Source organism: Fringilla coelebs (assembly GCF_963513975.1).
Source record: "Fringilla coelebs genome assembly, chromosome: 8".
In the NCBI taxonomy this organism is placed as follows: domain Eukaryota; kingdom Metazoa; phylum Chordata; class Aves; order Passeriformes; family Fringillidae; genus Fringilla; species Fringilla coelebs.
In genome coordinates this window covers 25137392-25154223 of record NC_140066.1, presented here as the reverse complement: position 1 = coordinate 25154223, position 16832 = coordinate 25137392, and the positions used below count along the sequence as shown (strand labels likewise).

At 36.0% G+C, this 16832-nt stretch overlaps 1 protein-coding gene across 2 annotated transcripts in view; it reads right to left on the bottom strand.

Moving 5' to 3' along the window:
* Positions 1–16832, bottom strand: part of SLK (STE20 like kinase) — a 49566-nt gene that overhangs the window by 31513 nt on the left and 1221 nt on the right. The gene's annotated exons all lie outside the window — the stretch shown is intronic.

Genomic DNA, 16832 nt, shown 5'->3' with positions numbered 1-16832 from the left:
TGGAAATTCTGCATTTGGGTACACCAACACTTAAAGTCAACCTGCCATTTATGTTAAAGGGCATATTTTGAAAGGGCAGAACTTCTGAGTAGCTGTAGCCCAGCAGTTTCTTCCTGTATTTTAGCTCTCAATTACTAATTCAATTTATTCCATATGCTCTGCTTAAATACATTTGATTCTGCATCTAGGATTAAGTGACTTAAACCTCAGTCCTATGTTAAGAAATCCAAACTGGCATTTTCAATGGTTATATGCAGACAGGGAAGAAAGGGGTAGAAGGATTCATTAACAAAATTTGATCTTTTCAAAAGATACATACATAATAGATGAAAACCAAATTGGAATAACTCATTCCCTCAAGACATGACTAATGCAAGATGACATGGATATCTTTAACTGCTACATGCAACAACACAAAAATATTGCAATGCTTTCAGTAAAACTCTTATTTGGATTATGTATTGAAGGTTACTACAGCAAGCATTTTAACTTAAGAAGAGAGAATGCACAAGGAAATAACCAGCTGTACATTACATGGTTCTTGCAAGGGATGGCACAGTCTCATCAGCTCAATGAACAGAAAAACACACTTAATTCTAAGTTAAATACTTTGAAAAAGATGGATTGCAGGCTTGTATAGAATAAATAATCTTAAAAATTACAACTTGCCAACGAATTTGTCTGAACCTACATCCCTTACACTGGAATGGCAATGCACATCTAATACACAAAAGCGTTGCAGAAATCTGAAAACGTCTCAAGAAAGAAGAATAACCATTCCACACAAAACCAGGGCCTACAAGGATGTGAAATTAGTGACTCCTTCCTAGCAATGCTGGATTTTTGCACGGTGTCATATAACGAAATGTAAGTTCTAGAGGCAGAAGCTTTGTGAAGAGACTGACAGCAGAATATTAAAAGGTAGTTTACTATCCGGGCACTAGGCCAAGAAGTTGCATATTCCCAGCCCTGGACAGCAGGGAGAGCAGAGCTACTGCTCCAGAGTAATAGGATTACAGCTCAGAGATAACACATAGCCTTTCATCTTCTGATGACCAATATGAAGTTTCAGCCTTGCTTGTGAGGAGCTGTTTCAGTTTCAGATCACCAGCAAATGCTTCCTTCCCAACTGTGCATCTCCTCTGCAATGCAGTTTCAAAAATTAAACAATATTTACAACTGAAAAAAAATTTAAGTACATCCTTCACCTCTTGTTCAGCCAGCCAGGAACAAAGCTGAGATATGAGATAGAAAATTGTTCATCACCTTTCCTCCTGATGCCTGATCTCTTGTGAGATGTTACATAACCTCACTGCATGTTTTGCAGGCAGCAAAACAAATCAATTAAGAAGCTTTTCCATTCTGACTCATTCTTCTCAACAAAACCATATAGTCATAATCATGGATCATCAAAGTTTTCAAAAGGGGGAAAATACACACATGCCTATTCAGCAAAAGATATTTTTCCCAGATAAAAAGCTCCACTTTTGTGTAAAATTGGGATTGTCAGATCTAGCTCCACATAAATTTTCTGACAGTGCCTGGGTAATCAGTACTGAAAGGCTGGCCTTGGGCAACACAAAGGCAGGAGCTGTTTCTCTGAGCTCCCACAGAGCAGAGATTTCAATCTTTCTTAGAACATACGAATTAAGAAAAAAAAATTGCTCTCACTTTAAATTTTAGCAACTCCATCAAATAAAAATATAAGAAGTAGTGTGGCCTACTGAAACAACTACAGTGGACTTTAGTTTTGTCAAAGTTTCCTATAACATATTTAACAATGTCCTGTACATTTTGAAATTAAAAAAAACGGAATGATTGACCAGTATCAAGTGTTCAAATTTCTTTTCAAAAACATGGTAAGGTGTTCTTCATCAGTGAATTTTAGAAAAGAAGTCCACCTTAGATAAAAGTAATCATTAATTTTAACACAAAATGTTAAAAAACGTAATTAAAAGAATCAGTTTGAATTCAAGAGCAAATAGCTACTCTTGCAATATTAAACCACAGTTTTATCAATAAACCACAAGTTCAGCCAATGAAGAAGACAACAACCTCCACAGATTTCTGGAAATTAAGATGAGTCAGTCATTTCAAAGAAGTTGTTTTTTGCAAGAATCTTCACTGCAAGATGTTTGAAAAATGCAACAGTAATAAATTTTTAAAAGGGAGATAACTTCAATTTTTTGTTTAATTATAGATATGGTTAGCCCAAGGAATTAAAAGCCAGCTAACTTCAGTTAAACCTGCTGAAACTTGTTGAAATGATGGATACAGAAGATTTATTCAAAAGCTAATGAAAGGAAGTATCTCCCAAAGAAGATGATACACCCTTGAACTACGGCTGATCAGCCAAACATTTTCCCAGCCTGCACAATGTGTCACAGCTACCCTACTATACAGTTTCTTCTACTTAAAAAGAACTTAATAAACTCAGTTTCCCTGTTTAATGCTGGGAAAAAAAAAAAAAAAAAAACCAAAAAAAAACCAAACAAAACCCAACAACCCTGAAATAGAAATAGAGATAAAAGTGCCTCTGTTTCCTACAAGCAAATGCAACTCCTACAAAAGTGGAGGCCAGGGTTCAACCCTGACTGCTGAAGCATCTTTATGATCCTGTGGTCTGGTGCTGCCTTTGTGGCTACGCTCGTTTGGGAGCTGTTTCCATGACAACTTCACTCTTTTAACATTATCCTTGTACTTCGTACTTGCTGTGGTTCTTCTGCTTCCTCCACAGTTGGTTTCTGAGGATTCCACAAGTTATTTTTGGGAGTGCTATGAAATATAATTTTCATGTTTAACCTCATGTTTCCCACTAAGTATTCTCATTAATTCTGTGGTATTTTGTGTACTAGCTAAGTAGAGTTTCCATCCTGATTGCACATGCTTTGTGCCACTGAAATTAGAAGGAATACTTATATTCATCTTTGAAAAGTATATGAGCTGAACTGGCAAATATGTGCAAAATAACTGAAAAAATCAATTACAGTAAACTTAACAGGAGAAGATATCAGATTTCAGCATAATTCTTACTAAAGTAAATACATTTGAAACACAGAGTAAAAAAAAATAAGAAAAAATTGCTAAATACTGGCAAGAAAAAAACAGCTGTGGTGTTCTATAATAACACATCTTACTTTCCCTTCTCTTGCTGCATGATGGCTTTCATAAAAGCAACACATAAAACCAGCTGACAATATTGGGAAAGCATTAGTAACTAAAGCAATAGGTGGTATCACAGGTGCATGTACAAAGGAGTGGGATTTTTTCCCTAAATTCAGTTATAATAACTGTACATCCTTCTTCCTAATGCAGTATTAAAACACACAATACTGCATTACAATCAACTCCTAAATTTGAGAAGAGGGAGGTGTGACAAATTGAGATTTATCCCCACAGTGCTAAGCTGCTTTGCCAGTATTTTTCCCCTGCAGAGGACACTAACAGTTGCTGGCAGCGGTTCTCAATTTTATCCAGCAGCAATGACAACCCCAAACTAACTTAAAACCTCCCAGAAAGACAGTAACACAGTGGATCTTCATCTTGGATTACAAACATCCTACAGTTATTTATTTGGTTTTGTGTCATTAGAAAAAAAACAACATAATGCTTAATGCTTACCAATTTATTCTAGTGACTACAGCTTGAAATTCTGTCTATTCCAATAATAAACACACCTTTATTCCAAATGATGTAATTAGGAGTGCTTCCAAGAAACAAGGCTATCAAGAAATAATTTTTAGTCAAACCATAATTAGTAACTTTAGCTGTTCCCTAGAATTAAGATGAACAAGTCAGAGTTGAAGCTGTGTACAAACTGGTTTTATCAGAATATTTTCCCACTGCCAGGTTGAGAATTTTATTATTTGCTTTTGATAATTTCATGATTTGTCTGAACATAGGACTTAAAAAACCTCCAAGTCCTTCACCTGGGAAGTTTTTGTTGTAATTTGGCTTCTAATCATTAACATCTGTAAGGAGCTTTAGTGCACTGGAGATCAGAGCAAGCGTTCCTCCTGCTAACCCCTTTCCCAAGGAAACATTTGGAGCAGCCAAAGCTCACTGGAGCCTTCTCCAGACACAGACACCTCGGAGTCTTTTGGATTCATGAGCACCAAAGCATTTTGTTTACTCACACTTTGCAGACTAGTGTACATCCACAGATGTACAATATAGATCTAGTACACTCCTTTTTTTGTCTTTTTTTTTTTAAAGAGTGGCTCAGTCAAACCAAGTTCTTCAGAGTTAAATTACAAAACAAAACTGGAATCTGCTTTGCCCAGAGCTTTTTAGCCAGATCAGATGCAAGATGGCTACAGCTGTTTGCTGACCCAGCACAGCCATTCATTCTGAAAAAACAAGAAAAAAACAGAGCATCTGACTTGAGCATAGAAAATTCTGTCCTTCCTAACTGGATATCAACAAGTCAACAAAATAATAAAGAAAGAAAAATGACAATTTCTTTGGGCTTTAAGAATCCTTCAACAAAGGCCTTCTGACATGTTACTAGGGGAACACTATGTAGTCCCAGAAATGCAATGTGGCATAGTCATTAAGTTTAAAAAACTTGCTGTCAAAAAAGTAAAGAATATTATTCAAAACTACATTTCATATAGCAGAAGGAAGGCATTAAAAGAACCTGCACTAAGAAAATTTTTTTAATGTATTTATTGCAGAAAATGATGACCTATAAAAGATGTAACTTAACTGTCATTTTAAGTGTAAACATCTTACTAGCTCAAATATAAGACCAATTTGAGAAAAGGTTCTGTATAATTTGATACTGCAATGTGAGCCATATTTAAATTTCACAATAAGCACAGCTAAATAGCCAGAGGGGAAAGATTAAATTAAAGAAGATGAATGAAGCATCATCACCCCTTTTCATTCTTTGCCCTCCTAAAATGAACAACAAAAAATGCAGAATACTTCCTATGTTTTAAGGGAAAAATATAAACTATATAGGCAGTTTAAGATGCATTATTTTACAAAGAGATACGGTTGTAGCAGAGGGGAAAGGAAATGAGACAATACATAAATATCACACTGAAACTGGCAACAGCTCTTGCAAAACTATCAAAGCATATATGCTGTTGCTTCATGCATAGTCTGTTAAAATGAAACTTCCTCTATTTCTGAAGGAGTAAAAGTAAGAAGTAGAGTAGCTTTAGAAAGTTGTAACTAAAAAAGTTGTACATCATTATCCCTCACATCTAAGTAAAATTGTTACAGAAACTAATTAATATGCTGTTTATAGTATTAATATTTTCCAAAATAAAGTTTAGAATTCTAGCAGAGAGTCATTCATTCCTTACGTACACATCTCTAAGGCAATCTAACACAAACCAACTGCAAAGACAGCAACAACAACAAAGAAATCAACAGTTAAGCTGGTGTCATTCAGCACTCTGTAATGTAAACAAGTTATTTTCAAGTCAGTCCTACTATAATAAACTTTATGAATTAGAAAATTCACTCTGCTGGCATATGCTATTTAATGCCAGTACAATCTATAACTTGCCAGTAGTTTTTCTTGTGTTGTAAATCCTGACCCTAAAGTTACACAGCATCTCACAAGCACAAGATGAAATTTCAAAAGGTGCCTCACACAGTTTAGATAAGCTGGCTACCTTTGTGCTGCAAGTACAATATCTCAGGAGATGAGAAAGAGCCTTCTCAATAGACATTTGGTATTCCTTGACAACTGGCTATTCAAGTACCACAAAAATAGCACCCTGGGTTCTGTAAATGAACTTCATTCATATTCAACACAGTAGTGGAATATGCTGCTTTCTGATGCTGCCTTTCACATTAACTGTTTGGTTTGTTGGGGGTTTTTTAATTGTTGAATTTAAACAACTAACCAATTATGAAAATTGACTACTCTAAGAAACTATTTGAATGCAAATCCTATTACTTATCAGCAATTCTCAAAGGAAATTTTAATTTAGAAGCATGCTACTGATGATATTTTTAAAATTCTCATGTTTTATGCACTTGCTGTTTGACATTTTACTGATTAGTGTAATTTGTTCAGAATTTACCTAGAATGCTACTGACAACACAGTAAAAGCTAATGAACACAAATGGCCATGGGAATAATTGCATAACTTGATAAAATTATTTTTTTAAAAATCCAGATAAAAAAATCAAGACCAAATTCTTCAAGTCTTTGAAAGGCTTAATGCACAAAACATGCAAAGGAAAACCTACTGCTTTACTCAGACATTTGCAACTACCAAACACTTATCAATATCAATTTTCACATAATGTTGGAACATTGTTCTTCCTCTGACAGACCTGTTGAGAGTCATTGAACAGTTAAGCACAGGAGATGTTCAGGAGGAAGCATTGTTCTTGCCTCATAACAGTGTGGCAATGCTACTTTTCATGGAATTATAGAAGCTTTATTTTGTCCATGTCCTCAAGTGATATTGCACAGCTCTTACAAGGAGGTCTTGTTAAGGGGAAATTATTTCATTTCTTCTTCTTCTCTCGTGTTTTTTGTTTTTTTAATTGAATATTAGGCTGAAAGCTTTTTGAAGCAGATTATTATCTTTTGTTGTATATTTGTACAGTGAGAAGGAATGAAGAATTCCATTCCATTTGGAAAATATTAAAGCCACTTCTTGCTCCAGAACACCTCACTCAAACTTAATTCAGTTTCTGTACTTTCCTCATACGAGTTAGATTTAGTGCCAAAGAAGAAGTCTTAGAAAATTTCCAACCTCTTCTAGCAGTTATTGAGCATACCTAAAGTAGAAAAGGGAATCACCACCTGAACTAAAACTGGGATCATAGGCTTATAGTCAATTTGCAGTTAAAGACAGGCCTAAATAACAAAATGCACCTAGCATGGACATCAGTGGTGCTAAGGAGCAGAACCACTGGCTGATAAAAACACCACCAGCATTTCCCACAAGTACCTTTATATTGGTAGTTGCTAACAGCAAACGGCTCCTACAACAGGAAAAAGTCTATTTTTCCTTTTGTTCTGACTAAAGCATTCATCTGACATACCTTAACAACTCCAGAATATCAATATGCAAGCCTTTGACAGCTACTGAAGCCAACACTGACACTGGGCTGTCAATTTTCCCTTCCACTGGCAGTGTCACTTGTCTGGCCCTCTCGTGAGCTGGTCTGGGCAGCCAAGAAGATTACATGGACAATCAGCTTTTGCATGGCTTAGTTCCTGAAGCAGATCAGCACGGGGTTGGCAAGCACCAGGCCTGTCACAAGGAAGGATGTGGGAAGGACAATCCCCGGCCAGAACCCTGCCTGCACCGACCTGCGCCGGCCAAAACTGTTGTGGAAAAGAGTCACGGTAAGACCCTGACACTCATCATTTCAGTGTCACTCCTGCACTTACTAAAATGCACTGCTTTGGACAGCAGTGTGTTGTTGACTGTTTCACCTAGTAGATATCAGAGTTCCACACTGTTTTAGTCCTTGTTAGGGATTCAGAAAAATCTTCTTTATATTGCACTGGCTAAAAGTGAGGTCCTTTGTCGGGCCACTAAAGGCCACAAATTAACAACAGCATCAATAAACACTGAAACAAACACCACAAACAGCAGAGGAAAACAAGCCTGTACATGAACTCCTTTTTATATTTCACTTTTAAGTGCTAAGGCCAGTGTGTGGGTTTTTTGTTTGTTTTTATTCAAATGCAACACAAAAATCAACAACCGGCTTACTGAGTTCTTAAGCTGGCCAGAACACCTATATTTGCTACCAAGAGACAGTTTGAAATTCAAGCTACAGCCAAGAGCAAAGGGGACATTGTCAGGTACCCCAGCTATCCCTGTCAACAGGAAACACTTGTCAGTATTGTTTAAATTGTGATTTTTAAGCTTTCACACTTTCCTTCCCAGAGAGATGAAAAATAGCAGACAGGTTACTTTTAAACTTGGTTAGTACTTCTCCACTAATAGCAAAAACTAGTTGGAAAGAGTGAAAGAATAAAAAAGCTCAGCTTAACTCTGAGAGTATATATTTCTCCACATTACTGGGATAATTTGAGTTTGTTTTGGGGATAATTCCTGCTCAAACTATTCTGACTATACTGCCCCACGATGAGCACAGCTCACAGTGTGCTATAGCTGCACAGACCTGAGCTTCTGACCCTTGACTACCCAGCAATAAAACCTAGAGAATTTTTGCCTGAATGGTGAACTGAAAGATTTGTGGCATCCACAAAAGTTAATAAAGGAAGAGAATGAGAAGGACAATCCAAATTATTAAAGGGTCAAGCTGTTGTCTTATATTAAGCAGACTAAAAAGGTTGGGCCTCAAACAGGAAAAGCTGAAGGTGGAGCAGGAACATGACTGAACTTTACAAAATAAAAAAAGGCAGCATATGAATTGAATAAATCCTGATTGAGACAATGGTTGTGAAGGAGATGAGGGTTAACTGCAACATTTTAATTTTTGCTGAGACACTCAATTAACATTTCTCCATTATTGTTTTACTGCAGTTTGATTACCAAGGTATAAACTCTTTGTGGTAAAACACTATTTAGAAATACAATTTTAAAGTTTTCTTCTATAATCCACAGTGTAGATGTGTTAGAGAAAACCTTTGTTTTTACAGCATAAGCCTGTTTCAGGAGAACCATTACCTAGGAGATAAAGAAATAATAAAGTCCTTCCTAAAAAGTCTTGCCAAGTTATTACACTATCACTGACAAAGTTACAGTAACTTTCCTCAGAACCCTTTCTGAATCACAGCTATGACTAAACATTTCTGGAGACAAAACCCAGTTCTTTAAAGTCCTCCTTGAACAAGGAAGTCTCAGATCTAAAAGGCCATTCAAGGAGATATGAAGAAAGCAAAGGGACAGTCTTCTCCCAGCTTATTACTAAATTAAATGGATTAAAACCCAATTCTGCCTTAGGATGGAGATTCACCATTGCTCCCATACCAAGTAAACCAATTGAGATGTAAGGCACAATTTCAGTTCTGGGGTAATAGTTCCCCCACAAAAAACTTTACTTTCTGTTCACCCACTCATTTTAAGTAACTGCATTAATGCAACTTCAGAAAAAATCATTCTGAAAATAATAAAGTTTATTTATTCACAATGGCATCCTTCATTTTCAAATTTTCTGAAACAGACAAATTTTCAGGATGGAAACTTGAAGGTAACAGTCAGTCCTCTGTAGTAACAAGAGATTAAGCAAATCTTAAACACTAATCAATAAATTGATTTGACTATTGCAGTATGGTCTTAACGTTTCACTTCTTCATCTTCTTCTCCACAGAAAGTTAAGTAAAATTTGAAAAACGTATCATGATTTTCATGCCTCAGAATATTCTTAAAGCTACATTTTGTGGGGAACTTGATTCAAGCATCAGTCTAGGTTTGAGCAATTTCTTGCTCTAGGCCATAGGCAATCACCTAATTAGAAAATGGCTAAAAAATACAAGCATGCAAGGCAGGGGGGAAATACTTTGTGTCTCACTCAGCTTCCAATTTACAATTCACACTTAGCTGCCTTACATTAACCTCTCTAGATACACACACGCAACCCCACAAAACACTGAAAAATCCAGTCTTAATCCAAAATAGTTTGAAATAAACCAAACAAAAAACCACCACCACCCCCAGGGACAAATCCATACCTTTAATATTTTAACTTGCATTTACATACATTGAAAACTCTTTCAAGAAACACCATATCCTCCTAAAACCAAGTATGGTAGTTTAAGCAGGTGAATTAAATGTTAAAAGAATCTTACATTAACGTTTTACTGCAATTTTTTTTTTTTTTTTTTGCTTCAGGTACATCTTCTGCTGCATATAGTTCAGTTGGTTTCTGTCATCAATGTAGACCATACTCAACAGAAAATCTGAAATGCCAGTAGAAATTAACATTTCCAGTAAAGCCTTCATTTTCTGTTGAAGTATGAGTACCATTAAAAGTGGTTTGAAGTAGCCTACTAGCTTTTATTGAATATTAGACAATCTTTATTGCCTGACATTCTTCAAATGTATTCCTCAAATACTCAATCTTCTTTCTCTCTAATAAAAATTCCTTCCCATTTGGGAGTGGAGAAACTGTATTTCCCCATGACACATTTGAGATATATCTGATACTTAAAATTTCTTTCAAGCTTTCCATACTGGAATCATGTTATCAAGTCATTAAATATGAACTAGAGGGTGTATTTTATATGGTTTTGGAGAAAAATTATAAAACATCACTTTTTTTACTCTGTGCTATTAAATCAATCTGCTTTCTGTCCTATTAATTCCATCTGCTTTGTTTTCTAACTGTAAATTTCATGGCTTTTCCATCACTAAACATAGAAAACTGGAACAATCCAAACAGTATCAAAAGAAAAGATAGCACAAGCATTGTAGAGTTGACTAATTTGGCAGCTACTGTAAAATAAGACAATAGGCAAAAGAGGTGAGACACTATGAATTTGTCAACTCTGTGTATAATCTGAATATAATTAAAGGTTATTGGGGAAGCACAAAGAAGCAAAGACTGAAAAAGTATTTATAAATGACACATCAGCCACCAGGGTCTCAAGGAATGTATTTAAGATCTCAAATCAGAGAGTTTAATTACAGACTCCTCTTGACCACAGATGCAACTGCCATTGAAGGAAAATGATGTTTACAATCTTAGGAGATTCTCAAAATGTGGGTCATGGCCCACGAAACAGTGAATTCATAAGTGTGTTCAATTTAAACACTGACAAAATCAAATAAAAAGACATCTCAGACTGGGGATTGGGATATTTGCAAGTACAAACCCAATAAATTATTTCTAAAATATTGTTTACAGGGTGGTCAAAACGATAATTTGAGTCATTACCAACAGAAACCTTTCAACCATTGCTCTGCAACACTGTAACACGTGTGTTACTACTTGAAGGCTTGTAGTCCTTGAGGACCCTGGCAGTGATTAAAGGTTTAACCACATTCTCTATAAAACTGTTAAAAAACCCCAAAAATCAACAACCACCCCCCCCCCCAAACCCAGAGCAGCATTATTTAATTAAAAGAACTGCATGTGACTTAAGATAGAAGTATTATTTCACTAAGTCAGAACAGCTTAAAGAAGCTTCATTCTGCCATCGATTTGACTTGAAACAGTCACATTTAGCTTTGAAATCTGAAGTTTTACTTTCCAGACAAGAAACCACAGTCCAAACAGTTACACAAACAGTTAGCTAAGAAATATGATATATCAGATGACATAAGAAAAACAAAAGGGAACTTAATAAACATGAATTAAATCAAATAATGAGTTCCTATTTACTTAGAGTTTTAAACAGTTTACATAACTATATTCACACCTTGGAAAAGATGACTACCTTACCAAGAACTGATCATAAGCATTCTATAATTATCCTCCACAAAGTGTCTGCAGTTTTAGTTCCAAACGCAACAGTCAGACAATACATTACTCATGAGTTAAGTATTGTGATGCTGATTTGAAGCCAAGCGATGCAAATATGTCCAAAAAGAGAGACACGTGCTCTGCTCCTTTTGAATATTTCCTTGCTACGGACAAAAAGGAAAATTAAGTAACAAGTAGCCATTTCAGTCAAGCAAGTTATGTCAGTCCACAATTTACAGATGAGTTTCTGGCAGTACCATCTCCTCAGAAAACTTAGCTGGAGTGACAATAGGTGTTAAGAGCTCTGTAAAGCTTTCCCTTTGACAGATTTCCCAGAGTTTAAATCAGCGATACTGCCTTTTCCTTATCTAGTATCTTCTAATCAGGCTAAAAATGCAAAAGTGTGAAAATAAAGATAACGTTGTAGGGCAAGTCACCAAGCTGATCAGCAAGATTACAATCATTTGCCTTCTATGAACTGTCATGCATCCTTTTTCATCATTCACAGCAGCCCTAGAGGACTCAGGCTACTTTTACAGAGATTACTGTTCATAGGAAGCATTAAGTAAAGTTTAGTGCTATTTTACTTAGACTAAATATTTAAAATGTCATATTGGCACCTTATACATTTCTCTCTTGAGAGTAAATCAACTCTCATATCTCCTCTATCTGCTAATGCCTCAATGGCTAAACAAAGCAACACAGCACTTTAGAGAATATTATTAATTCAGATCTCCTGAGGGCAACTGCACCATTCCACTGCTCCAGTTTAATGAGAGGGCAACTTATATAGCCAATTACAAATGAAAAAAAATTAGAAGAAAACATATTTGGTATAGCAAACAATTTTAATCAAAATTGCCAAGAGTTCTGCACCACAGATTCATTCTTCTGAACTTCTATGGAACTTCAATTTAGAACATTTTCACCTGCTATTTCTTTTCAGGTCTGGGCTCATGGCAGACCCACATGAAACTTGTCTGTGAAACACCGTGTTTGACTGGAAGCTTTCAAATATGAGTTTATCTTCCAACTAGTACCAAACATGTAGGACTTCAGACAAACTCAAGCAACATCCTTCCAGAGGGAACTACATCATTCATAAAGGAATGTCTGCCAAGTTACAACAGTTCTACCAAATTCTTCTAAAGAATTAGTGGAACTAATGACACCACATCAGTAAAAAGATAAAGACTAGAAAAAACAAAGCCTATATCTGTGCTCCAAGCTCAGATATAGTAAGTGGTCAGAACCTGTTCTTGGGATTCCCAGGTTACAGATCTAAAAGATATCCACCCAAGGAAGCAGCATAATCCATTACTATAATCTGGATAACTTCAAATTAAAATATGCAACTGCAGGAATTTAGAACAAAGAAGTTAGAAAGTATAAATTCTCCTTGCTCTGTCCTTTATTTCTTTCTAGGTCAGATTAATTAATGCATTTTCTAGGATTAGAAAATAAGTTACTATGTTAGTGGTACACAAAAAAGTACTTCTAAGCAGCTACCAGCAGTCAGTTCATATTTAAATATTAAAAGGAATTAAGAACACACATTCATTAAATTATATAATCAGTCCAGTCTCATTAAATCACTGGTTAAAAATTTTATTTGTTTCTACCTGCTGTAGAAGACCTTAAGGTAAAACCAGGCTGTCCTATAAGTCATATAGGCACATTATAGATAAGATAGTTTCCAATACAGATACAAAAACTCAAATGAAGGAACACCATTGGATTATTTGACTTGAAGAAACACTGTTGCCAAAAGTCCACTATGACCAGCCAGAGACGAGCTCTTACTGGCCACTACTGCCAATAGAAGTAAATATGAGCACTTAATGTAGTTATAATTTTCAGAGGATAATGTAATTAGGAAATGCTGTTCACCATGATTAGGGTTATCAGCTTGCACAAAATTTCTTCTCTGAACATAAAGAAAAAACAGATTTTTTTTTTTAAACCAAGCACCAGTTAATTGCTCAGAGTTGGAAAACTTGTGCTAGTTACTTCATATGAAGTTTTAATTTTATTTTCTGAACTCCTGTGACAACGTTGTATACACAATGCTTCGGACATTTTAGATTTAGTGTAATGAATGAGATATTATAAAGAGGCAGAACACTCCAGTTCAACCAAAGACAACAGAATGAAATTCCAAGCCAGATAAGACCAAAGGACTAATAGTAAGTAAAAAAAAATATATATATACATACTATCTCTATATACAAATACCATATAGAGATACTCTGTCTTATATCATATAGTGCCACATATGTTTTACCTCTATAATATCTGTTCCCACAGAAGACTTAAAATTAGCACATTTGTGCAGATGGTACCCATAATAATCATAATCGTGGCCAAAAGTACATTAATTTCTTGGAGGAGTATCCTCTAGTAAAGGGCTCAGAGATGACAACAACTAGACACTATGAAAATGCCTTCCTGCAATGTAAGGCTTGTATATGAGTGTACAATGTGCTAACTGCCAAAAGAGGCTAGCAAAATTTACTGAACTAAAGGCCCAAGACTTTCCTTAATTCAAAAGGTTAACTGAGGAAGATAAACATCATTAATGAAAATGCAGATATCTGTAGCAAGAAAGAGCCACACATCACATTAGGCATTTGAAAAGTCTGTTTCCACATCATCTGAATATTTACTTCTGGGAATTCAGAAAATAGTTTAAAGTTGAAGAAAGTCATGAACACACTGATCTACCTTGAAGCAATGTTTACAATGTGCACAGAATTGTGATTTGACACAACAGGGTACTAGAACACACAATACAGCAACATGACATAATAATGTAACTACTTTCTAAAGCAAACTGATATAATTACAATAAGAGGCCATGTTTTTTCAGGGCACTTAACCTAATCAAATCAAGAGCAGTTTCAAACTGTCCCTCTTTTGTTTCAGGAAATTTTGTGTCTGACTGCCAAATTTCAAAGCTGAAATCAGCCTCCAGTGTCTATCAGAACTCTAGCAGTCCACTCAGTAATTCTAAATAATCCATGAAGAGCACATAAAAGATATTGGAAAAAAATTCTGACACTGAAGTACTGCAAGGATCTATAAATTGTATAAGGACAGAAATCCACACCACTATTCATTAGCCAAGAGCAAAAGGAAAACAGCCTAAAAGTGGCCTCTTTGAAGAGCCTGAAAAGGGCCAGAATAAAAAGTCCTACAGGGCTATAAACCTTTGCCATCAGTAATCTGCAATTACAGAGCTCCTCTGATCACAAGAGACTTGCAACAGCAGTTGAAACAGTATTTCTAAACATTACTTACAAGTCTGTGAATACAAATGTATGAATTGTCAGAACTCAAAAACCCTTAGAATGGAACAAACAGCTTCAAAGGAAATAAGCTCTTCTAGAACTTTGGCTAAGGTATAAAAAAAAAAAGCAAGATCCTTGATTATTGTACTTGATTGCAAAGAAGGAGAATGAATCACAAGTTTTCAATACCTTTAAGACTTCTGTACACAAAATGATTAATCACTGGACAGCATTTTTAAGTAAATAATTTAATCAGGGAGGCTTCCAGTACTGTCAGAATCATTTAGAGTTGGTTTTGAGTTTTTACTTAAATACTTGACACTTTGTTCAGAAGATCAGTTACACAACTAAACTAATTACCCCTCCATGGGAAATCATAGCAAGCAAGCAACTAACCCACTTTTTAGAAATTCAAAGTATACAAACATTTATTTATATGGCAATTCCATTTTAACATGCCTCTGCCAAAACGCTGTCACACACAGATCCTAAGATCTTAAACAAAGGCAAATGTACTTTTGGCAAATGTAACTGACACTGAGGAGATGGGGGCGTTGGCAAATAAAACAAAATCCATTACACAAAATGAAAGCCCCAACCCCCACACTTCCATTACCTAAAGACAAAGTCTTCAAGCATTCTTGAGAGCTTTGTTCTGGCTTATAGTCTTGAATTCAAAATTTGAGAAGGACTTGAAAGTCTATTCCTGCGGCTTCTCATTTGAGGTGTATATCCATGAAAGAACAACCTAACACACCTTTCCTCCTGTCCACACTGTTTCTTGGGCAGCACACTCAGGTGTGGGAACACAAGTACAGTTTGTTTCTGAGTGTAAGCCTCCTTCTCAAACTAGATGGAAACAAAAAGAATGTTGATGAACGCATGCAGTAACCTAGTTATTTTCTTTTTTTTTTCTTATGGGGAATTTTTTTCCAGTAATACTGCCTTTAAATCTCATAAGGGCCAACTTCAACAAGTTGACCAGAGTAATCACCTCTGTAATTCTGCCTACGATCAATTTCAACAGTGAACTCTGTCATTTCAATCAGAATTAAATCTCGAAGTGAAAAGTGACATCCCACTGGAAAACATTCTCCTGTTAGTATACAGAGTACACTGAAATACGGTGCTCAGACACCTTCCTCAACTACTACTGCTAATACAGACATGCCTACAGATGAAGTGAGAATAGGTTTGAAGATGGGAGGGGAAGTGCACGTGGGGGAAGCGGAAAACACATTTAGTATTCTATCTGAGGCATATCTTCAGAAAATGGGAATCAAAGCTCCACTATGAAGCTCAAATTAAAACTTTAATACTCTGGAAGCACTGTTAGGGATGCTATGTTTTTGTGGTGAGCAGGCTTTATGACAGAGCAACTCCAGACATATTCCCAGCCTTTTAAGAAAAAAAACCCCAGAACTCAAATCTTCAGAAATGACAAAAGAACCACCATCGAGACTGTGTACTACACCAGCGTCTAAATAAACTAGATGTTCTTAATATAGAACATTGACACAGATTCCTTGCGTGAAATGACCCCACCTAACATTCTGACCGTACTGTGGCACTTCTGCTCAAATATACAAACAGGTGATACCACCACAGCACAACAGAACCTAAAATAACTTCTACCAAAAATAGCACAAGTTTCATGAGTACCCAGATTTCATAAACTCTCAAATGCAGTACTCTAAATATGTTTCTTGACCGAATTAGCTCTCAGAAAGACTGTAAATGCCATCCTCTCATGCTATTTTTTCTTGGTCTCCAGAACCAGCTCCAGAGCTTCAATTCATGTCAGCTCCCAATTACCTCATACTTATCCACCAGGATGTTTTTTCCACGCTATCCGTAAATCAAACACGGAGCATTAGAAAAGGGGCAACGTAGCTGAAGATTTGCCTGAAAGCTGAAGTCTTGTCAAACACTGGCAGGGTTGTATTATGTCATTATAGTCTATTTGGCCTGATAAATTCTAGATAAGCATCCTTTAAAACCCTACTTGTACCAGTACACTTAAAGATTTAAAGAGCAAACAACTGAGAGAAGTTAGGAGATCCAACACATGGATTCCGACACACAGGGAAAGCCAGGAGAACACAGCTGTTTAATTCAACTCCACTTGGAACAAGATGGGAGAATGCCCAATAAAGCGATGACAGCCTGGCTCTGTGCACT